This window comes from Periplaneta americana, chromosome 8, assembly GCF_040183065.1.
Source record: "Periplaneta americana isolate PAMFEO1 chromosome 8, P.americana_PAMFEO1_priV1, whole genome shotgun sequence".
NCBI lineage: Eukaryota > Metazoa > Arthropoda > Insecta > Blattodea > Blattidae > Periplaneta > Periplaneta americana.
In genome coordinates, this window is record NC_091124.1 from 183,571,876 (window position 1) to 183,598,426 (window position 26,551).

At 35.6% G+C, this 26,551-nt stretch overlaps 1 protein-coding gene across 1 annotated transcript in view; it reads right to left on the reverse strand.

Moving 5' to 3' along the window:
• The window catches only part of hdly (hadley), a 131,905-nt gene extending 110,977 nt beyond the window's left edge, over positions 1–20,928 (reverse strand). Inside the window, exon 1 of the mRNA XM_069834132.1 lies at positions 20,771–20,928. The gene's annotated coding sequence lies outside the window, so the exon portion shown is untranslated. The remainder of the gene's footprint in view (positions 1–20,770) is intronic.
• Between the last annotated feature and the right edge of the window lie 5,623 nt (positions 20,929–26,551).

The following is a 26,551-nucleotide window of genomic DNA, read 5'->3' on the forward strand; positions in this document are numbered from 1 at the left end:
ATAATAAAATAGTTGAAACAATAGTTATTATGATTACTACCGTTATCATTGATTACCACTATTATAGACTAATCTAACTTTATACCAAATTTCACAAAAATAATACAAATAAAATAAAAGGGAGATATGAAAAACAGACACGCACAGTATTACACACACACACACACACACACACACACACACGCACACACACACACACACACACACACATATAATATATATAATATATATATATATACAGTTATAAACAATTCAATTTCTTGTTGAAGCTGCACCAAATAATCCAAATAATAAATATAAAGGTAATGCAGTATATAAATAAAAATATACACACGCAATAAAATACAAAAGACACAGTAAATACAAAAAAAGAACATTATCCCCTAATTATATCATTCGCTCAATGTTAATATTACTCATTGCAACACTAATTTATAAATCTTTCCACTTATCCATCGGCTCCCTCCCCCTCGGCCAATTGCCCCTCAACTGACGAACCTTAGCCATTAAATTTTCCCACACTGTCATAGGATTTAACGTTATTTAATACAGCGTATGTCGCCAAGTGCCCCTGCTAGATGTGATGAAGGACTCTGGCAGGAATCGTTTCCTCAGAGCTTCTGTGGCTTCACACTCCGACAAAATGTGGTGTGATGTCTCGCCTCTACCGCAAAGAGGACATATTCTCGCCCCCTCTTCGTTGACGATTTTAAGTGCCCTCCAGGCTCCTAGACGAAACCAGATTAAACCCAGTCTACCTTCTCTGGTCCCTCCATAGAGATATAATTCGGTCCCCCAATTTGTTTTGATCATCGATTGGATCTCCAGAGCAACCTTATCCCTACATTCCCCTTCTGTTATTTGCCTGTCTATATCCTTCAGGCGTTTCTTGACTTTCCGCCAGACATTTCGCTTGTTCCTGCAATCTTCCCCGATTATGAATCCCATGCCTATTTCCTCCAACCCTCTGCGTAATCTACCTACCCAGGTTACTTGGTCTCTCCTCTAGAGCAACCACACTGCCTGCCTGCTTGAGAGGGAAGGTTGCAGGCGGGTGAACGATACGAAGCGTAAGCCCGCTCACGGACGTAAACAGTCATGGGCAAGCCTGATCGACAGTTTGCCGGCTCTACTATGCGTCCTTTTACCATTCGTCACATTGTTATTTCTCCCTATAAAATTGAAAATAATTTTATACATTAATTCATATATAGAGTGTAACAAAAGTTTCTATAATAGTATGTTAAAATTATTCTCTTTTATAGTTTCCATTTTCTCAGGAACCACGACCAAATTTTTATGGTGTAGGAGTTGGTACTACTTGATTGTAGTGTGATGCAATCCTTTATTAATAATTTTCAAGTATTTGAAAAAAAAAATTCACTGTACCAGAAACTTTTGTTATACTCTGTACTTTTATCTAATTTATTTCTATTTTATAGTCCACATTCCCTCCTAAAACCCTAACTATTCCCCCTTAGTTGAAAACCATTGGTTTAGAATAGGCCTACATGAATACGCCGCCGGGTTTTAAATCAAATCCTTAGTGTGCCATATGTTCAAAAAGGTTGAAAAACGCTGCCTTCGAGTAACATTCCAAAATCACAAGGTCTAGAACCCTCTTGGAAATTCGTATACGGGTAGGCGCTTTAAAGATTAAATGCAAAATACAGTACACGGTGCATAGATATTACAGCTTTCAAGGAAGCTACAAGATCTGGATTCATAATTGATCCCACAGTGCGCTTCGAAACGAATGAGGAACAGCCAGCAGAAGTGGATAATGAAAAAAAGAATATCTACTATCCTACCGTTCCATATTACGTCCAAAAATACCACGTAGAAGAGCTTGAAGTATTCGAACTTCTAGTTGGAGCAAGAGGTACCGCTACTCTCTTAATGAAAGACGTGTTTAAGAGGCTTGGAATACCTACATCTATTATTCCGGTTGTAACTTTAGCTGCATTGAAAGGATCAATTGCTCTCCTGAAGCATCACCTATATTCGAAATGAAACCAAGTTCATTAGCATTCTTTACTTTTTTTGTAACACTTGCCTTCCTAAAACTAGGTATATTTCCACTAATCTCAAAATGTATTTGCAGCTATGTGCTTGTAGGAGTTTCATTGTCAAAACAAAATTAATGGTTCAATGAACTTGTAAACATTTATATGGTTAAGTACTCTTTGTCCCTTGTGGCAGCTCACGAATAGTGAGAAGATTTATAATTTTTTTTTTATTTTTTATTTTAGTACGTTATTTTACGACGCTTTATCAACAGCTTAGGTTATTTAGCGTCTGAATGAGATGAAGGTGATAATGCCGGTGAAATGAGTCCGGGGTCCAACACCGAAAGTTACCCAGCATTTGCTCATATTGGGTTGAGGGAAAACCCCGGAAAAAACCTCAACCAGGTAACTTGTCCCGACCGGGAATCGAACCCGGGTCACCTGGTTTCGCGGCTAGACGCGCTAACCGTTACTCCACAGGTGTGGACATTTATAAATTAAGATACTACATAATTCTTTAATCCTGTGTTTTGTCTATACGGGTGCTTGACACTTAAGATTATCTATGATAATTAACTTTTTCTCAACAAACTGAATACTACTGGCGGAGAAACTGTGGAATTGCTACAAGTATTCAAACAATAAGAGTACAGTTCACAGAAGATTGGGTATAGTTACACCAATCTTCTGCTTCTACTGTAGTGTAAAATTTGAGGCGTCGCAACCAGGCTCACATAAAGCACTTTGCTATCGGAAACGGATATTACTGGATTAAATTTTTTTTTTTTTTTTTTTTTTTCAGATCTGGCAGGAGAGAAGAGATTTATCTGTCACACAGGGACTTGTCTCGTGATAATATAATGTTGCATTTCTCTATTTCGATCACACGACAGTAATTTCTACTCTTTATATGAATACTTTACTAAATAATGTTGGTTGGTAATCCTCACCAAAGGCCAGAACTCTAAAAGGCTAATGATGATTATTATCTTCATTATTATGTACATTTTAATACTCCTATTGAAAGCTATTTGCCTGATAATTAAACGCGACATTTTAATTGCCAATTTACATGGACGTAATTAGTAATCTAAATATGAAACTTGGATTATAACTTGTTATTGTTACTTAATTCAAGCTTTTGGACTTAATTTGCGGCTTATTATGCTCTTTCTCTATTTCGAACTCTACGCAATTTACCTTCATTTCGTTGTTAGGAATACTGACAACTGGATACATCGTATTTAATTTACGTCTCGTCTATTACACAGTAGGTAAAAAGCAAGTACTGGCCGAATATGTAGGCTATATTATAGAGAAACCACAACGCGGCGATGTAATGTAGGTAATACGAGAAAACAGAATTTATTAATGTAAAATATTTCTAAATAGGCCCACAAGCAGTTGAAATATAATTCACTCACACAAACTAAGAAAAGAGATATTGAAACTTCCTGCTTTATTGTTCCAATGATTTATCGCGCCTGGTTAAGTGGAGAGGATGGTATTTTTTGGTGAAAAACGAGTAAATTAAAAAAAAAATTCTTTAACATACGCTGTGATATTTATGGAATGCATAGCATAACATTTTCTGGGTATTTGTGCCCTTATCGGAATTTGAGTCGCCATTTTTAAACTTCCTGCGCTATGGATTTTTAAATCACTCGCCCGCTTTTATTGTTGTTTCCGGTAAATTAAATTTTCAAAAATCTTTTTTTCTTGCAAATACCCTTTGATATGTGTGAAATGCATTGCATAACATTTTGTGGGTATTTTTGCCCTTATCGGAAGTTGAGACGTCAATTTTAAACTTCCTGCGCTATGGATTTTTAAATCATACGCCCGCTTTTATCGGTTTCCTGTAGGCAACTTCATTTTTTTTTATACATTGCCAGACAAAAATGGATATAATTTCTGAACTATTAAAGATACATGCATGCAATTTAGAACAAACATTCTTTAGACAATTAGGAAACTTTTCTCTGTAACAGAAGTTTGTTAATTGATTTCATTTTAAAAATATGTCCGTTTGTTTGCAAGAAAGGAAATCGGAAAATTGTTATTAAATTTTAATTGTTTATTTTACAAACGTAGGGACTAATATCAAAATTCTGTTACAGACATTGCAAAAAACTGTTTGAATCTATCTTTAAAAACGGTTTAGATATATCGGTTTAAGTACAATCCTGCATTGGGTATATTTTTTTTCAAATTTGGGCCCCCCAAATATTTTTTTTTCAAAATATTTTTATTTGGTTGTGTTGCCTCTACATACAAAAAATTAATATTTTACACCAAATAGGAAAAAAAGTTTTAAAAAATACCATCCTCTCCGCTTAAAAAAGAAATGGAGACCGTGATTATCGGATACTATCTTTCAAATTCTTTCAGGGTGGTTGGATTATTTTTATACACTTTGTATTTCAGACTCTCCCAAAGATAAAAATCATAAGAGGTTAGGTGCGGGGATCGAAGGAGCCACACGGTCCTACCGAAAATTCCATCCTCGAATACTGTATGAAGTTCGTCCATAGAATAGTCGGCTGTATATGTTGTAAAATTATTTAGGGAGGGAACATGTTTTTGTCTTTTTCCAACACGGTCCAGCGACAGACATACACTGCACCATTCTATAGATGAACTTCGTACAAAATTCGAGGATAGTATTATCAGTGGGAAAAAGTGACCTTACCGATACTCCAGCCTAAACCCTTGGGACGTCTGTCTCTGGAAAACTGAAAAAGACAAAGTGTATAACAATAATTAACCTATTTTGGTAAAACTGAAAAATAACATCCGGGAAATGATCGTCTCAAATTTTTCAACATGTTCGGCAACCTGTAAAGCATCATATCTTAAACAGGCGTAACAGATCAAACTGTAAGAAGAAGGTAGACTGTTAAAGCATCTCCTTTCCTAATTTGGTTGAATAAATTATATTTTAACTGCTTATATTCCGTAGTATTTTATATTAATAGTTTGTGGTGTGTGGAATTAAAGGCATTGTCTGCCTGGACATATAGAAAACTCTGTCTAACAGGAGTCTGCGACAGGATCGGCCGAGATCCAGTTAGCCGCGCTGCAGTTTCTGTACAATCAGACATTGGGGAAAAAATAGAAATCATTGAAACTGAGCCTCATCTTGACTTATTCTTGGTCTTGAGAAATAACTCGGTGTTGACTAAGGCTTCAGTTAGACTACTGATTTCAAAAATTGTTTGAAATAGCTACCTAATGAACAATTCCTCCTGTCACAACGGTTCGCTACCAATTAGTATGTAAGATCACTATTTTTTATTCTTTATTAATTTTAAAGACATCAAATATCAGTGATGTCAAGTGATACCCACAGGAGCAAGCGCGCGCTTTAGAGCCCAGGAGTACCTGAGCGCTTTACAGCGGAAAGGAAAGAGACAGACGAAAGAGGTGGTATATGCCGCTTGGTCGAGCTATATTCAGGGTTGGCCAGCACTGATTCAATAGATAAAGGGAAGAGAACTTATTAAAACTGTATACATGTTAATTTTTTAGATTTGTCAGAGAAGTATAAGTGCATTATAAGAATGTAAATTTTAATTTTAATGTTCATTTTTCACTAGTTTGGATTTTTATTCAAAAGGAATATTTTCTCAACATTTTTACAGAAAAGTGAAATTTTCAGATATGTTTGTTTAGTAGCCTTACAGGTACTAAAACAATGCTTCTGTAAATCTAATATATCGTAAATACGTATTACTGAAGATAGTGTATTAAAATGTTTTGAAAATATTAGCTTGGAAAATGTTTATAAGGAAATGAATTAACAAAGCAAATACTGTTACATCACAAACAAAAGATATGTGTCTATGTGTTGGTAAAACGTCAGCTCTATAGCTTCAGCAGATTTCGAGAAAATTTAATATTCTGATAACAGAAAGTTGCGCACCAATATCACCTAAAAGCATAATGCGATAAGAGTTTTATTATGTAATATTAGTTACAGTTAAAACATACGAGTATACCTAGAAAACTTTGCTTTGTACTATAATATTGTTTTGAACACTTTTATAAGGCTAAAGATGCCATCAATATCAATTTCAACTTATCATGTCATATTCAGTGTCTTTCTTTGGGATAACACTTTCTTTGTGAATGATGTGTTTAATTCACTTAGTACAGTATAGTTGTAGTTAAGGAATTTGTGTGAATATTCCTTCTTTACTCTTTATTATGTTATTAACGTTTAAAACACAACTGCAATATTAGGCTAAGAAATAGGTGTTAGTACTTTTGTTTTACAGACAATATAGAAAATAACAAACAGAAAGAAGCCATATAAAAATAACGACATAAAATTTCACGTTCCGTTTGAAGTTTGTGCACCACTGTTTTCTTAATCCAACAGGCTGCTTATTCCTCCTAGCATACCTAGCGCTTAATGTCCGCGCACGACGTCAAGGTCAGAAAAATGCGCTTGCTTTGACATCACTGGCGTACATGCACAGAGTACCTGGAAGTGAGTATGTGCGAGCCTAAATCAACAGATAAATCTCCTCGTGTCTGGACCAAAAGTATTAAGCCCTTCCGCCAGGAAGTAAGTATCCTGAGTTCAACGGCTGCTTAAATTTCCCCAATCGCAACGCTCTCCAAATTAAGCGGGATAAATAGTAAACATAGAAACTAACGATACTGCGAGCCTGTGGTCGAGAGTTCATCATTATTTCGTTTTAAGCAGTTCTCTGTAGCGAAATGTCGGCAAACAATGAAAGTCAGATATTAGAAACTATTCTCACGTATTCCATTTAGAATTATTAGAAATGTATAAACCATGGAACTTTAGGGTGGGGACATGCATGTATTTCTAATCTCACTCCACTAATACTTATTCAGGAAAGAATTATTAAAATATGCCTTAATAAACCAATTGATTACTCATCCGAGCTTTTGTTTACTGATTTTAATGTTTTGAAAATTAAACAGATTTATTATATTGCCTTATTAATCTTCGTACATAAAAATCGTATTAAATTCAAATTGTATCATCATAAATATGGAACTAAAAGATCCGATTTTATACGACTAGAGGAACCAAAGTGTTTCACAAGCACAGCTCTGAGCCAAGGTACCTACTTTGGTCCAAGGTTATACAATAAAATAATTGATAAATACCCAAATTTGGAAAATTGTATTATCAGAAATTTAAAAAATAGCGTTAGGAATTTAATTTTTAAAGAATATATATTGATTTAATATGTATATGTATTTGTAGGACTTAAATTGTTAAAATTGAAATTGTATTTTTAAATTTAATTTATTCCTGTAATTTTTTTTCTTTACCCAGTTTGTGTGAAATAATTATCTTTGTGTTTATCTTTGTGTTTAGATATCTCCCTCAGCACGAGTTTTTTACTCCTTCAGGGAAGAACTAAGATTGTATTTTTGTCCATGTTATTTTACTAACAATAAACAATAAACCATGTGCTTTCATACATCCTCAAAAACTTATACCAGGCATTGCATTCGAATCATAGATCGTTCAGCTGAGTTGTTTGGGGTGTTTTTCCCTTTCCAACAACCAGTTCCTATTCCATTTTGATCTCCATTTGCTCTTCTTATTGCAGTAGAGGCCAAAAGGAAGTTCAATTAGCACATCTGCCATGTTGTTAGTTTATACGTTATACTTGATACGAGTAAAAGCAAAATTACAGAACTGTTATAATGGGGATCATCAGTGAGGTTTTAGGCGTAATAGATCGAATATTGAACAGATTTTTTGTATTCGACAGATATTGGAGAAAAAATAGGCATATACATCAGTTATTCATAGACTTAAAATGACATAAGACTCGGTTGGGAGAGAAGATTTGTACAATATTCTTATTGAATTTGGTATACCCAAGAAGCTAGATTAATTACATGTGCCTCAGTAATACAGAAGAGTCGTACAGGCCAGTTTTGTTTGACGCTTTTCCAATTCGCTGCAGGTTAAAGCAAGGAGATGCACTATTATCTTTAATTTTCAACTTTGTTCTAGAATATGCTATTAAGAAAGTCCAGGAAAACAGAGAGAATTTGGAACTCAACGGGTTTTATATCAGCTGCTTGTTTATGTGGATGTTAGGAGAAAATCCACCAACTATTATGGAAAACACGGGAATTTTACTTGAAGCAAGTAATGAGATAGGTTTGGAAGTAAATTACGACAAAACAAAGTATATAATTATGTGTCGTGACCAGAACATAGTACGAAATGGAAATATTAAAAAAATTGTAAATTTATCCTTTGACGAGGTGGAAAAATGCAAATATGCTGGAGAAACTGAAACAAATATAAAAAAAACACTCGAGAGAAAATTAAATGCAGGACCAATATGGGAAATGTCTATAATTATTCGGCCAGTCTGGTTTCAAAAAAGCTGAAGTTAAAATTTATAAAACATTCGTATTACCGGTTGTTCTACATGGTTGTGAGACGGACCCTAACTTTGAGAGAGGAATAGAGGTTAAGGGTGTTCGGGAATGAGGTTTTTAGGAAAATATCTGGAGCTAAGAGGGATGAAGTTACAGGAGAATGGAGAAAGTTACACAACACAGAAGTGCACGCATTGTATTCTTCACCTGACATAATTAGGAACATTAAATCCAGACGTTTGAGATGAGCAGGGCATGTAGCACATATGAGTGAATCCATAAATGCATATAGAGTGTTAGTTGGGAGGCGGGAGGAAAAAAGATCTTTGGGGAGGCCGAGACATAGATGGGAGGATAATATTAAAATGGATTTGAGGGATGTGGGATATGATGGTAGGGACTAAATTAATCTTACTCAGGATAGAGACCGATGGCGGGCTTATGTGAAGGCGGCAATGAACCTCCGGATTCCCTAAATATAATTTGTAAGTATGAAACATAATTATGTAATTTAAGAATGTCGCTAGGGAATGGCAAAGAAACGAACGCACAACCATGAAGGAATAGCAGACCTATTCCTCGAGTGATCGCATTTCTCTACGGAAAATAATTGATTACAACGACCTCTTATAACTCCTTGTGAACTATAACTCCTGAAGTTAAGTCTAAGTAGGTGTGGGCATGTGGCGATTTGACTAACGACTAAAATGTATGAATATATGCGTGCATGTACGACGAGTGAACTACATTGTGCAATTTTATATCTAAAACGGTCGAAATTCGCATGGTGAAAAATTTTATGAATTGTGCGATCGATATCACATTCACTTTCCCTTACTATATTCATGTCACATTTCGCCACTACCTCCATAGCGCTGGTCCTGGATAAGGAAACTCGGGGGAATATGGGCGCCTTAGTACTATTTCGGGTGTAATATCTCTCGGTTTTTTCTAATAATTAATTTCACAGCTGGGATATGTTTTTTTTATTTTTTTTTTATTTTATTGGGTTATTTTACGACGCTGTATCAACATCTAGATTATTTAGCGTCTAAATGATATGAAGGTGATAATGCCGGTGAAATGAGTCCGGGGTCCAGCACCGAAAGTTACCCAGCATTTGCTCGTATTGGGTTGAGGGAAAAAACCTCAACCAGGTAACTTACCCCGACCGGCATTTGAACCCGGGCCACCGTTACTCCACAGGTGTGTTTCTTAACAATTTAGCTATATTATATAAGAATCCTGACTGCTTACTCCTAAACGTATACAAGTAAAACTGGAAAATGCAAGTTAATGTGCTTTGCCCATACCCTGAGTGTGGGGGTAAAATGAGCATTAATACGTGAATCAGTCAACTGAAAGAAGTGAAAAAAAAAACACTTAAAATACTTGAAAATATAACTATATTAACTATATTATATATTGTATATACAATTTAGGATGATTATTGCGTAACGTCTTTGGCAGGTGACGTGACTCTTTGGCGATGAATGACGTTTGGAAATTCTAAAACATTTGAATCAGTGAAAGGAATTGTATGAATTGTAAGTTTGTCACCTGCCAATGTAAGTATAATCAGGAATGACACTCATGTGCAGTGGAAAAGAGCCTGAAGCTCGGAAGTCATTTACAGCCAGACATACTCTGACATATCTGTTCCATGCTTCTTTGACAATGGAAGCAACCTCGACCTTCGTAAAAGTTCTCCTATGTTGCCTGAAGAAAGCTGTAGCACAACTGTTGTAAGCTTTCTTCAGAGGACCAAACAGACCCTTATCTACTGATTGAAGCCAGGCTGTGGTGTGTGGAGGAATACAAAATATGCATAATCCGTTTTCTACTGCAAAATTAAGAGTGTCAGGATTACAACTATGTGAATCACGTACATCTACTATCAAAATAGCAGGTGCATACTTACTGATGTTGAAATAAACAACGAAATTCTTGATTATTGAGAAAAATATACGCGGTGTGATCATTAAATTCCGAGATTGTGTCTGCTGTGGGCGAAGGGATCACGTGATTGACACGCGTGCGCAGCAGTGACACTAGACACCTTGAAGAGACACGACGTAAAGTTTCGAAGCGCTATCTTCATTGAGACCTGTGTTACACAAGGTTTTGTTAGCAATTGCATCCGCGCATTTGCGAAATCACGATGGACTCGAAACTGGAGCAGAGAGCCAACGTCAAATTCTTTGGGAAATCGGCAACCGTAATCCATGGAATTTTGAAGCAAATCTACGGGAATGAAGCAGTGTGTCAGACGAGATGTTTTGAGTGGCATTCGCGTTTCAGATATGGCAGTACATCACTGAAGAACGACGAGAGGCCAGGTCGACCACACACGTGCAACACTGCTGAAATTGTCGAAAAAATTCGACAAATTTTGCATAATGATCCTCACGTCCATTTTGAATATGTACGACCACAACTCTGGACAAAGAACAAACGGATGCTCCATGACGACACTGCGCCAGCTCACAGAGCTCTCGCAACACTCCAGTTTTGAACCTGTAATAAGATGGTCGTCGTTCCTCACCCTCGTATTCACCAGATTTGGCCACCTGCCAGATTTGGTCACAGGGTAATGGTTTCTCCCATTTCTTTAGGGTAAATGCAATGCACCAATTTGTGTTCTTTGGGTGCAATGACATCTTTTGCTCTTGTAATCATTTGCAGGCCATTTTCATCAAGACTGAAGAGTCATTTTTATGAAGTGTAATGCTTGCCCATATTCCCCCGAACATTAGTGCCCATAATATTACCCTGACATGTAGGGTTTACTTTAAACAGTTGGCACTACCGTAAGCTATTCACAGAACAACGTCTGACGCAATAGAACGACAGTTCAAGATGTGTATTCTGTATGTATACTATTAGATTTAAAGTATTTTCTAAAGTTCATGTGTAATCTATTGCACATAACATATCTAAAATAAGTATCGTGAAATTTTAGTATACTTGGAAGTCAATACTCATGTTTTAGATGGCTGTTTTAACAACAATACGAGACAATACTGCATAGCGCTCTTCCCACAGCAACAATTACGATACTCTCACTTTATACTAACCGTTATTACCGAAGAAACATAATTCGTTGCAAGAGTTTCGACATGAAAACGTAATATTGCCCATATTACCCACATGCCCATATTCCCCCGAATTCCCCTATCCTGTATTTTGAAATGATCGTTACATAAATATTATTTTATTTATTTATTTATTTATTTATTTATTTATTTATTTATTTATTTATTTATTTATTTATTTATCCCGCATCCTGCCTAGGACTCTCGTTACGGAATGCGCGCTGGTTCGAGTCCTCATGAGGCAAGAATTTTTATCATGAAATTTCGGCCAGTGTATGGGACCGGTGCCCACCCAGAATCGTGATGCACTTGGGGAGCTACGATAGGTAGCGAAATCCGGTTACGCAAACCAGCTATAACGGCTGGGGGGGGGCTCATCGTGCTAACCACACGATACCTCCATTCTGGTTGGATGATCATCCACCTCTGTTTCGACATGCGGTCGTGAGGCCAGCAGCCGGTTGGTCGGTCTTGGCCCTTCGTGGGCTGTAGCGCCACGGATTATTATTATTATTATTATTATTATTATTATTATTATTATTATTATTAATTTAAATTGGTAGAGATAAGGCCATCAGGCCTTCTCTTCCTCTCTACCGAGGGATTACAACTACAATATTAAGAATACAATTACAATTATAATTACAATTAATATTAAATTTACAAATACAATAAAAATAAAAATACTAAGGATGCTATTCATAGACATTTCGCTAGCCCCGCTACGAGCGTGCTAAACTAGCCCCGACTTTGCCAGAGGAGGGACGAATTATTCATATCGCTAACATTGGTTTATGAATACGAAAAACGTTAGTTTCGCTGATCATCCACCGGAAGACCGCGGTAAAAATGTCTATGAATACGGCCCTAAAAGATTAACTGATTAATAAAGGGTAGACAGTTTATGTAGAAGTTAAGAAAGAAAGAAAATTTTTTATTAACCAAGTAAAAATTAAACCTATTGTATGCATTAAGAAAATCCTTAATAAGTTTTTTTTTGAACACCGCTAAATTCCGACAGTCTCTGATGTCACTGGGTAGGGTATTCCACAAGCGCGAGAGCGAGATTGTGTATGATGATGAATACGATGATGTCTTATGTGTTGGTATGGCTAGTATGCGGCTATTTTGCGTGCGTGTGAAGAGATTATGATATGATGACAGGTAACTGAAACGGGAGGCAAGGTAGGTAGGTGTAGAGGTGTGAAGGACTTAGAAAAGGAGAACAAGAGAATGAAAATTTCTACGTTCGTTAAGCCGTAGCCAGTTTACAGTTTGGAAGGATGGGGTAATGTGGTCAGCGCGACGGACATCGCAGACGAAGCGAACACAAGAATTATGAACACGTTGTAATCTTTGCGACTGGTTGACATTGAGGTCAGTCAGTAGAAAATCACAATAATCAAAATGGGGCATTATTAGTGTTTCCACTAGTATTTGAGTAATAAATTTTCGAATGCTGTTTAAGGAATGTAATATGAAAAACACTTTTTTGATGATATGAGTTATTTGGTTGTTCCAGTTTAAATGCGTATCGAAGTAAACTCCCAAGGTTTTTAACACAGGAAGTATCTGCCTATTATACAGGTGTGATAGGAATAGGTCTTTATCACTTTATCGAATATATCGACATTGCTCGCATTCCAGACAGCATAACAGAATTCCTATCACTCCAATTAATCTCCGAGCTGACGTGTCTATCGCTATAAATCTCTTTCTTCTGAAGCGATATTCCGTTTGTACTAATCGCTTTCTGCAAATCGGTGCTGCTGATCAAGATCTGATTACGCTTTTACTAATACACATGTGATCTTCAAAATGATTTCATAAAGATTGCTTCTCTGCCTTCGAGTAACAAATAACTGACTAGCTTCAAATAAAATAAATGTGTTCCATCATTGATATGATTAATCTGGATAGGTAGCAGGTAGGTAAAAATTGTACCTAAACCTTGAAAAGCCACATAGTATGGAAATAGACACTGCATATCATGCTTTCCAATTAGCAATGCAATCATAGAACATAATATTGGAGAAAGGAAGGAGTGCCCGTTCGAACTCATGTTGCAGGCGTTACTAGCACTTACAGTTCCAAGAACACGTCGGGCAAAGACAAAATCTGTAGAAGGGACACTGAGTTTAGGGTAATAATGAAGATTTTAAAACGGACGCGGGCAAACTGGTAATCATGATTACATCCCGTAGCGGGGAGGGTTCTGATATCACGTTCCTCCTGCCAACTTCCACCCCCTCTGTAAGCGACCCTTAGTCGATGTGACGGATTGTCTTTGCCATGTTGAACGTGTCTACCTCAGTGAATACTCATAAACGCCCATTGCAGGTAGATTGGGAAGAAAAATTCTTATGTTGTGCTCATGGGCTATTCCATCTCAAGTCGATCGAAATATAGAGAAAATTGACCTTACAATTTCTAAATACAATGAAACTTTTTTTTTTACGTAGAGAACTGTGATACAATGCTTTGTGCAAAGTTTGAGGCATCAGAACTTCATAGTGTTCAAATTAAAAATATTTAAATTTATCGTATTTTCATAAAATTAACACCTTTAAACTGTTATAGCTCCGAAACCCTTTCACCCAATGATCAAAATCATGGTTTATTTTGATGCTGAGAAATTAAAGTTTATATTGACATATAAACAGTTTTTCTTACTTTTTATGGAAATGGAGAAATTTAGATTTTTCCTCATTAAGACGCCTTTGCCAAGCATAAAATATTTAAAAAATATATAGTTAGATTCCGCATTGAAAGTACAAATAAATACATATTTTTTACTGATGGTATGTTGATAAGAAAGTATTGAAAATATAAAATAAAGAAAATAAATAGTACGCGCGTGAAGTAACCAGCTGACTGTGAGACGGGAGCTAGCCGAGACAAGCAAGGCCAGGAGACAAACACGTAATGTTTCGTCTAGTAGCGCATAGCTGGTCTAGCTTTATCACAAGTTTTCATAAACACAGGAGTAAAATGACGCCCAATGCTCGCTTATCTTCAACTCTCGGCCACTGCGTGCGGTACTGCGCCATTCAAGTCCAGGCGTGTGAAAATAATTTATTTAATACCCTCGAAACTTATTGCCGAGCCACTAAGCAAACAATGCCGAATCCCTCTTAATAATGCAAAGTTTTTTCTCAATATTTTTTTTTACATTTTTACAAATGGCCAAAAAGCCTAAAACCAAGTAAAATCAGATTATCTGTCTCTCTGTGTACAATAAAAATAAGGATTACTTCTTAACATAACCTACCAAATGTCAGCTTCAAAATGAGCTCCCGTTCAATGTTCTGCAGTAAATGGTTCCAGAGTTCTGAGCGCTGAAAGAGGCTTGTTTTTAGAAAATACGCTACATTTGTCGCTCAACAATACGAAAACCGTTTGACTTTCAATAGCATATTTTTGAAAATGCACTCTCCTCAGCACCTTGTATAAATAGGGAAAAAATTAGAGTATTAAAAAATGAGAGGTTTTTTACTGATCGATTTCATATGGAATAGCCCTCATGGAGAAAACGTAATATGCTTACTATGAAACAAACTCGTTATGGAAACTACAAAGCAATATTACACAGACATTATAAACTATGTCATAAGAATCACAGCTTAATTACAGGTAAGTAATCGTAGTTTGAAGTTTAGTACCAACACAATAAGCTAAAATAATAATATTAATACGTAGATCATTTTTTGTTTTCACAATTTTTTAAACAAAATTTCGCTCTATCTTTTCTATTTTCTTTTCTATTTCTCTCTATCTCAATTTATAGGGCCGGAATATACGGAGCAGCTTGAGAAATAAAAAACCGAAACATTAAGTAACCAGAATAGAGAGTAGGCGACTGCCTTGACTCAAAAACAAAATGAAATTCTTGCCAGTGACATTATATTCTGTAATGTGTACTGTATGTCATGAGTTGTTGATTCGTTACAACGAAGGGATCTGACAGGAGGAAGTGAACTTATCTTTCATCATCATCATCAACCGTCACGAATTAGGCCTCTGTAGACCAGTTTCGGCCCCATCTAGCAGTCTTCTTAAAGGTCTTCCTGGTCGACGATGTCCTCTAGATTTATACTGCATCATAATTTTTGGGATTCTTGAATTTTCCATTCTTCTTACATGATCTAGCCAATTGAATTTGTATCTGCTGATTTTTTCTTCTACTGACACTACTTCTAATTGTTCTAAAATTTCTTCATTCCTTTTTCGGTCTAAAAGAGTATATCCTGCTGTCCTCCTGAAAAATTTCATTTCCGTTGCTTTGATTCTGTTCATGTCTTTTTTCTTGAATGTCCAAATCTCGCTTCCGTATAAAAGGGAGGGTAATGCAAGTGTATTATATAATTTTATTCTTGTACAGTTTTGTACTAATTTAGCTTTTAACGTATTATTTATTATTATTAAAATTTGTGTAAATTTGGTAATTTTCTTGTTTACATCTTTTTCATTTTGATAAGATATTTCACAACCCAGATAATTGAAATTTTGCGCTTACTCGAGGCATTGGTTATTGTGTATTATCCTACTTCTGACTGGGTCTTGTCCTAAAAATGCCATTACTTTTGATTTTTGTGCTGAAATATACTGAAAACTGCAGTAGCGGCTCGCCGTCGAAAAAAATAGGTGAAGTGCTGTTCACATACACAAATTCATGAACAGTTTTAGCAATATAATGAGTAGGCCTACTATTCGTAAAATACGTAGAGTTTTAATAGTTCTAGAACACATGCAAACAGGAAAACTAATTTATTCAGGACTCGCCCAATTTCTTGCTTACAAAGTCAATCCTCCAAACCTGTCGATGATGTCTACATAAAATGTCTTATTTAACTGAGGGTGGACAGTATAGCTCTATGCAAAGCTATGGGGCTAATGATGAAAGTCCCTCTTGTGATGTAGCATTCTGAGTGAAATTTTCAATATTTTCAGGCATAAAAACTTCTTTCATCGGAATAATTTTTTAAGTTATTTTATACAACTTCTGTATTTTCTTAGCACTTTTTAAAACAAAGAACAATCGTCAAGAATTTAAAAGATATTTTTATCCTCATATTTAAGTCTACAAAACGACATCTATACTAATAATAAATCTGTAGCCGAAATTTTTCTGGTAATTTCCGATTTTCCAAAAATAATTGGTCCTAACATATATAATTAACCACCCTGAAACCGAAAATCGCTTTTTTTTATTTTTGTTTGTATGTCTGTCTGTATGTTTGTTACCTTTTCACGCGATAATGGCTGAACCGATTTATATGAAAATTGGAATATAAATCAAGTTCGTTGTAACTTAGATTTTACGCTATACGACATTCAAAATACTTTATTTAAAAGGGGTGTTATAAGGGGGCCTGAATATAATAAATAGAAATATCTCGCTTATTATAGATTTTTGTGAAAAATGTTACATAACAAAAGTCTCTTTAAAAATGATTTCCGATAAGTTTTATTCTTCACAAAAGTTTGATAGGACTGATATTTAATGAGATAAATGAGTTTTAAAATTAAAATAACGCCATCTAAGACGGTGCAATGAATTAAGAACAAATGACTTCGTCTATAAGGGGCCTTGGACATCTACAATCGAAAGCTATTAAACATAGCCTACAGAGGATGTTTCTATGTTTGTATGAAGTAATATCAGAAGCTAAATTAACTGATTTGTATAATTAATTATTATTTCACCATTGGAAAGTGTAGTTTCTCTAGATGGACATAATGCTATAATGTTATTACAGTAACGTCTGAGTAAATCGAGGACAGGTAAGATTAAAATAGCTTCTTATGCACAGAAAATTTGATAGGCTATTTTGTACATTCGTTTTCTGTATTTCTTAAAATAATATTTATGTACAGTCATTTTAATCTCAGAGAATTAACGAACAACGAGAGTGTATTGATTTAGTATGCAGTAATAGTACGTTAGCTTAGCAATCCATTAATTTATAATTCAAATTTTAACTAGGCCTATGCTCAATTGAATCGTGTCAAAATACATAAAATATATGTGCAATAAATGCAATGCAAAAAAAAAAATTGGGTAATGAGAGCGAAGCATATTATCTTGCGCTGTTGTAAAAGTTGTTCCCTGGATCAAACGTCCTATTTTAATTATGTAATTACTTTATATTTATTTCTAACAGGTGCAGCGGAGCGCACGGGTATGGCTAGTTTATAATAAATTACAACTGTGTCATTTTCGGGATACATATTTCGCACTCATTTATCAACAGTTTCCTTGTACTGGTACCTAAGTACTCGTATTTGATTAAACATATAATACACACTTAGATGTAGAATTAATACACTATATACACTTATCACTAGTGCACTCTGAACACATTAAATAATAGGTTAATATATACGTGCACAGAATTAAACTACATAACGTGTACATTTACGAGCGCGTTAAACTTTCAAATACAAGAGCTCACGAGAAGAAATAATACACGGCGCGGAAAACAACTTTTAAACTTTGCTAATGTATGTGAGGTGTATTCCTGATAAAATAACATACAGCCAGCTAATTTACCGCTGCAGGGGTGGCTGCTAAGACACAGGGCATGAGGATACTATTCTCGAGTCAGGTAGTACATACTGTAAAATTTTACAGCCCTTAAACAATAGCCCCCGGCCTTGGAGACCAGCTTCAACTCTTCTCTACCGTTAGATCTGCAAACTGGTTACTCCACCTACAAGTCTGATGCCCACGTGTATCAACGTCGGTAGTGTAAACACCGGCTAAAATTGTCACCTAACCCCTGATTAAGCATTTTTACAATGGATCGACTTAAATAGAAGGTTAACCACAGTAATCTCTAACCGGCCATATTCGAGCGGTTAAAGGAGATAACCAGTGATTAGTAGAGCAAGTAAAGCAAAATGGCGGCCAGAGCCACAAATGTTTATTTCGAAGACGATTATTATTGTACAGTACTTGAATTACTTGGATAGAGCGTGAGCGTGAAGTTTCTATAGTGGAAAGAGGGAATTCTTACGAGGAATTAGGTGATAAAAAATTTCAAGAGGGATTTCGTTTATCAAAATCTACAAATGGATCACTTGAAATAACACAAAAAGTCATATTTCTCCTATGGTTCGGCTGCTTATATTACGATTCTATGCAACTGTTATTTTCTGTATTTTAAGAGGCAATACTCTAATATCTCTTTCTCTATGTCACTGGCTGAACAAAGAGAGGTTATGGATGGATCTTAGGATAATGAACAGTTCCCTCGTGTAAATGGGGTCCTGGATCGTATACACATTCCTATTAATCTTCTGTATCCTTTTCCTTTATAGATATTCCATCTGTTTATATAATATATTTAAATTCTAGTAATTAAGTCTAGCGATACTTCAACCACACAATGGGATGTAATAATTTTCGCATTCAATTTTCTATTCTGTACGATTTTAACCTAACAGCAAGGAAATGCAACTCGCAAGTATAACAGCGCCCAAAGGCAAACAAATGCAACGCGAAAATGTAGGACACGTTCATTTCGATGTAGAACGGAGTGAGCGCAGTCATTTTTAGACGTTGACTATTATCTTTGCAGCGGTATGGATGCTTTCCTTTAGTCATTTTGTAGAAACAGTGTACCAGCATAGACTTTACTCTGGTTAAATGAGGTGTCAGCTAGCCATCTTTAAGTAATCGGCGATTATGAATGGTGCACACAAATTACATTTTAACCACTGTTACTGTTTAACCGTCGTTTCATAATCTACGATTACTGCGTTTTTAACCGATGTTGATGCACTTCGCCATGACAATTCTTCGTAACTGAAACACTCAGAAAAGCACTTCTCTCATACAATCTTTCTTTAGTGCGTGACGTCACGTTACCATAGAAACCAAGTGCTGTATGAGAATGGGAGCCCAAATAATTTCACCTCTACAGTATCGTAAGTTCTAATAGACACCGCTCGGCGGTCGTAACAGTTGACATTATTCCATTCATCGGACGGTTACAGGTACTATTTATACAGGGACATCATTTTATTTTTACTTGCATTTTTATTGTACCTGCATTTCTGAATGTACTTCACTCACACCCCTTCACTAATGTCCTTGCTCCCGTCAGACACACAAACTTACGACCGCTGTTGCATTCGAAGTCTTCAAGCAGTGAAGTAAACACTGCAGTGTATAGTGTGTTTCAGAAATATGGTTGCGTTTTCTATAGAAGAAAGAACCTATATTAATAATATCGTACTAAAAAATTATATTCAAGAAACGATAAATTCAATTTCAGAGAATATGCTTCAAAATGTTTTTAATAATATGCGTACTGAATTGAAGCCTGCATTGTAATGAACGGCAACCATTTTCAGCAACTTGTTTAAAAATTCAGGTTAGCTTTTTTTGAATTGAGGTGGCTAGAAGCAAAGGAATGCTAGTGACATTTGTAATAACATGAGTTAAGTGCATCCAGTGTAAGAAAAAGTATCTAAAATTTTAGTGGCAAAGGGATATTTTAATCGCATCACACATTAAATTGTAAATAAAAATTTCACCGATTTTACGAAAGCTTAAATATTTAAACCCCATTTTCTCAAAAGTAACTTAAGTGCACTTACAGCCCTTTACTTATGACCTCCTCAATTTAAATGCACTCTCTATATTGTATGTTAACACCAGAAATTAATATGCTAAATAAAGTAGACATTACATAACGAACATAGCCGCCTGAAAAGTTGAGTTTTTGAAAAAAAAATGTTACTACTCTACTGTATTTTGATAAATTCCGTAAAAGTGATGATCAAACTGAAAATCGTAATATCGTATTTCCCTACAACATAAATGGATACACTACTTTTCTCTCCTCCTATACCCAGTAAAATGATTTGTTTACATATTGCACTAGCAACATCAAACTCCTGTAATGGAAGGGGGCAACAGCGTTTCCGAGTATAGCCAGGTTAATGTTAAAAATGTTGGTAAAAGTAAAGTGATGTCCCTGTACAACTAAACACTGTTCATAACGACTGAAAAGAAAACTTCTTTTATTATAGGAATACGGTACCGGTAATAACTAGAATTAATTATTAATACGAGATAAAATTGTGTTTTACACGTAAATAGGTGAAGTAGCAGTTCACCTACTTCACTTGAATAACCGCCCCTGGAAAACAGTGTCTTGTAAGCACACACTTCGATACTTGTTGGTGAATGTACTATTCGATAAGGTTTCTACATAAGCCTTCCCGTGGCTTTAGCTCTTCCTCTCTGAACTGCAATGGTCTTACCTCCTGGTTTGCCGTGTCAAGTCGCGGAGTCCATCGCTTCGACTGCACGCTGGAATCGGTCACGCTCCTTCTGACGGGTCGGCCATTTCATTTGTTTGTTTTGCTATCTTTTCCTCTGCCCCACTCTCTCCACCATTTCCCTTCCGCTCCTTCTTAATTCTATCTTGTTTACTTCTTGGAGGTCGGTACCGTATCCTGAGGATAAAAAAATCACGAATTCATATTCAACGCATTAACGGCACAAGGGACATCCTTACAGTTTCGTTCTGCCGACTCTCAGCAAGCAGACCTGAGAAATATTCGGGAAGATAATTAATTCCGGAAGTTTCGTCAGTTAAAGTAAAAACGTGACTTCATTTGCCATTCCGGCAGTGATACAGGACGCCTTTACTTCCTGGAGCATATTTCAAAATGTTTATAACCCGGACTATGAAACAGAACTTTACAATTTAGAAACAAAATTTACAATTTACAAGATGTATAAAGTTGAAGTTTACAAAGTAAAACTTTCAAAAATGAAATTTTGCATACTTCACAGGTGTTTCATTTCACAATGAAGAAGTAGTTTTAAAAATGTGTAAATCTTACTTATAAAAATAGAATATTTTCTTCAGTTGAGTGCAACAAATTATGCATACAGCAGATCTAATAATATTTATTGGATTCATTTCATGAGTAACTAGACGCCATTAAGATTTAAAATAAAACAATTGAATGTTATTCAGCAGTTATAATTAAAGATACTGAATTGAATCAAAGAAGACGTCATATTTTTCAGCCAAGATGTATCAACATACTCATAACACTATATTAATATATGTCTGAAGTGAATCCCGACGCAATGGAAAGGTAAAACACATCATGATATACAGTACAACATCTAACAAAGAACAGTGGAATCTAACCTCAAAACCAGTTTGTTTTGTTTTGCAGTGGATGGATACTGAGGCCGTGTCTCAAAGCTCAAGTCCATACTATACACTAGTGACTATTCTAGCAACTAGCTCACTTGTAAACTACACACTAGGGAGTTTTGCAAATGTATGCTTGAATCATGGCCTTCTTTATAGATCATTTTTTCTAAAAACCATGACATCACGGTGCAGCACTGAATTAAGAAGGCAGTGTCCTAATGCAGTTTCATTACGAGTTATGTGGAAAAGATAAGTGCTTAATACATTACAATGATGTTTAAAACATTATAAAGTAGGTAGTAACAATGTCAATGTTGAAAGTTAACGTGTTATTCTAACTTAGATTTACATTATTTCAATTCCAAATCATATTCAGATATCATAACCCCAACTGCTGATGAGGTATCCATGTTTGTTTAGTGAACAAGTCAACAATCAAGCAAGCATTTTCGTTTACTAGCTGGGGCTTGATTGCTGTGCACTATGTAGCTTTGGATCATGACTTCTGACATCACATCCAGCTTTTTAGACAACTTTCTAGTACACTTCAGCTGAAAATGTAGCTTAGCGACGCGGCTTAATTTCTGGAATAGGAAACTATTTAGGAATAATTTCAGACCAATAATTTCCTACTTCTGTTTCTGTTTGAGAAAAACCCTTCAATATATCCTCAATCTCTCCTGATCAGTTAAATTTTTATTCCAATCATAAATATCTGAGTGTCAGTTCTATACGATAGCAAACATTCATGGAGTTTCTGTCCAAACTTTTAGTATGTAGATAAAAAAACACACACACACGCATGCACGCACGCGCACACACACTCTCTCTCTCTCTCTCTCTCTCTCTCTCTCTCTCTCTCTCTGAGCATCCTAAGCACTACAGGCCAAGTAGCCTTTTTGTACATCGGTTATGGACTGAGTTGCATGAAGACTGCGCCACCTTTCCTTCTGTAACAATACGCATTCCTCTTCAGCCACTAACTAAATTAACACGGTGAAGAAGCGTTTGGTCGAATTCGATATCACACGAACTGTCTTAAAGAGAACGTCAGTCAAGAAATAAAATACAGGAGGCATTATAAACTGTACTATTGTTGTGTAATCATAACAGGATCGACCTTGTTTGACTGCGGCATTTTCTTTTTTTGTACGGAAGAGAGACCCGAAGGCTTACATTGCAACCTGAGGTTTATTGTGCTTACCACTCCTAGGCGCAATTGTATAAAACTCCCCGACTAAAGATCAACTTTGATCGAAGATCGAAAAGTGAACCGAGTTCAGACACTTCTTCTATTGTATAAAATTTTTCTGCGATCAAATTACCTTGGTTCAAATGCAATCTAAGTTCACGTGAAAAGGATTTGGCAACATCGCATAAACAGGTGAAATACGTGATGCGCGGACCATGTTATAGAGGTTTGTTCAGTGTTGCCAATCTAGCGACTTTAACTCTTTTTCAACAACAATTTCTTTTAACTTTTATAATGCTTAAATAGGAATTTAGTTACCTTTTTAGCACCCCATAGTGACAAAATTTAATCTTTCTTTGTTGATAATGAGAAATCTAGCGACTTTACAACTAGTACCCCCGAAAGAGTTCATACTCGTGCTCTGGATATATTCCACAAAATTTTAACATACATATTTGATTAATCAGCGGAATAAAAAGAAAAAAGAGAAAAAGAAAACAGATATCTTTATAACTGCAACTTTATTTTTTCTCTCTAAACAATTTTAATTGATTTTTTAAATAAGAAGCAATATCAAATTGAATGTTTGGTAATTTAGCTGTTACCTTCTTATAAAGACTTGAACCAAAGTTGCCATTGTGATTATAAGCTGCAGTTATGGTAGATTCAGGTTCTGTCAAGCGTATGTTATCTCATCTTTTTGTTTAATATCTGCGTGGATATAAATTAGATATATTTCGGTTTTAATAAAAATACTACATTAAAATAGTAAAGTTTGTGAACTTTTTATGGTATACCACGGCTTGCTTTTATTATCCATGGATGTTTTCATTGTTACAATCTTCAATTTTATTAAGTAAATTTATAGGTATGTAAATTATTTGTATTTTGTAACTTTGGAATAATTTTTATAAACCGTACATATATCCCTTAGTATCAAGTTTGCTTTTTTGTAAATAAAATTGTTTTCGTTCAATAACGAAGAGACGGCCTCCAGATATGGAGGGTAGCTGCGAATATATTGAATAAGCAGTCGTGGACAGCCGATAAGGGGTGGTCCTCCAATTTGGGGGTTGGGCGAAGGGCTAACAACCCATCACCGTAAAAAACAGCTTGTTACGAAACCTAACAATAAGCCTCGGAATGGGACTGATTCTCCGGCACGACCACAGCAAAGGAATAAGGTTATAAGATTTGGTACATGGAACGTAACTAGTCTTTATAGAACAGGAGGGGTAACATTAGTAGCAAAAGAACTAGCTGCATATAGAATAGACTTCGTGGGAGTACAAGAGGTTAGGTTAGATGGGAATGGCATATCACAAATAGGCGATTACTTGTTGTATTATGGGGAAGGAAACATTAATCAACAATTAGGAACAAGATTCTTTGTACGTAAAAGAATAAAATCAGCAGTAAAAAAGGTCGAATTTATCAGTGACAGGTTATCGTATTTAGTCCTTAAGGGTAGATGGTGCGATATCGTAGTTATAAATGCAAATGCTCATGCCCCTACGGAAGAGAAAGACGACCATATATAAAGGATAGCTTGTATGAGGAATTGGAACATACTTTTGATCAGTTACCTAGATATCACATGAAAGTTTTATAGGGGGATTTCAACGCTAAAGTAGGACAGGAGGATATTTTTAAACCAACAATTGGAAAAGAGAGCCTACACGTAAGTAATAATGACAATGGTGTTAGGTTAGTCAACTTTGCCACATCAAAAAATTTAATTGTCAAGAGTATAACATTCCCCCATAAGGATATACATAAATATACTTGGACTTCTCCAGACGGAATGACACACAACCAAATAGATCACATGTTGATAGATAAACGAAGACATACTAGTATAGTAGACATTCGAACTTTCAGGGGGCTGACTGTAATTCTGACCATTATTTGGTGATTGGAGAATTAAGAGAAAGACTATCAGTAGCCAAGCGAGTAGAGCAACAAGTTAATATTAGTAGATTCAATATTTTGAAATTAAAGGACGAGGAAACTAAGCAAAGTTATCAGGTCGAAATTTCGAATAGGTTTGCCACTTTAGAAAGTTCCGACGAAGTTGAGAAAGAGTTAGATGTTAATAGCGTGTGGGACAATATCCGAGATAATATCAAAATTGCAGCTGAGCAGAGCATAGGTTATTATGAAACTAAGAAAAAGAAACCGTGGTTTGATGAACATTGTTCCATTGCAGTAGAAAGAAGGAAACAGGCAAAATTGAAATTCTTACAGGATCCAATTGAGGAGAATAGAGATAATTATTTCAATGAAAGACGGGAAGCAAGTCGTACACTTAGGAATAAAAAGTGAGATTACTTGAAGGAAAAACTGAATCAGGTAGAAACAAATAGTAAGAATAAAAACATTCGAGATTTATATAAGGGTATAAAGGGATTTAAAAATGGATATCAGGCAAGGATAAACGTGATCAAGGATGAGAATGGTGACTTGCTTGCAGACTCTCATTCAATCCTTAACAGATGGAAAAACTATTTTGGGCAACTACTAAATATACATAGGCCAAATAGAAATGTCGGGACGAAATTCAAATACAAACTGCTGAGCAATTTATATCCGAACCCACACTTTCTGAAGTCCAAATTTCGATAGAAAATCTGAAAAAGTACAAGTCTCCAGGTATTGATCAAATTTCAGCAGAATTAATACAAGAGGGTGGAAGCGTATTATCTAGCGAACTTTATAAACTTGTTCTTGCAATTTGGGAAAAAGAAATTGCACCAGAACAATGGAAGGAGTCCATAATCGTACCTATTTTTAAGAAGGGGGACAAGACTAACTGTAGTAACTTTCGAGGAATATCACTTTTGTTGACGTCGTACAAAATTTTGTCCAATATCCTTTTGAGAAGATTAACTCCATATGTAGATGACATTATTGGGGATCATCAGTGTGGTTTCAGGCGTAATAGATCACATTTTTTGTATTTGACAGATATTGGAGAAAAAATGGGAGTATAAGGGTACAGTACATCAGTTATTCATAGATTTAAAAAAGGCGTATGACTCGGTTAAGAGAGAAGTTTTATATAATATTCTTATTGAATTTGTATTCCCAAGAAACTAGTTCGATTAATTAAAATGTGTCTTAGTGAAACTTACAGAAGAGTCAGTACAGGCCAGTTTCTATCTGATGTTTTTCCAATTCACTGGGGCTAAAGCAGGGAGATGCACTATCACCTTTACTTTTTAACTTCGCTCTAGAATATACCATTAGGAAAGTTCAGGATAACACAGAGGGTTTGGAATTGAATGGGTTACATCAGCTTCTTGTCTATGCGGATGACGTGAATATGTTAGGCTAAAATCCTCAAACGATTAGGGAAAATGCTGAAATTCTACTTGATGCAAGTAAAGAGATAGGTTTGGAAGTAAATCCCGAAAAGACTAAGTATATGATTATGTCTCGTGATCAGAATATTGTACAAAATGGAACTATAAAAGTTGGAGATTTATCCTTCGAAGAGGTGGAAAAATTCAAATATCTTGGAGCAACAGTAACAAATATAAATGACACTCGGGAGCAAATTAGACACAGAATAAATATGGGAAATGCCTGTTATTATTCGGTTGAGACGCTTTTGTCATCTAGTCTGCTGTAAAAAAATCTGAAAGTTAGAATTTATAAAACAGTTAAACAGGG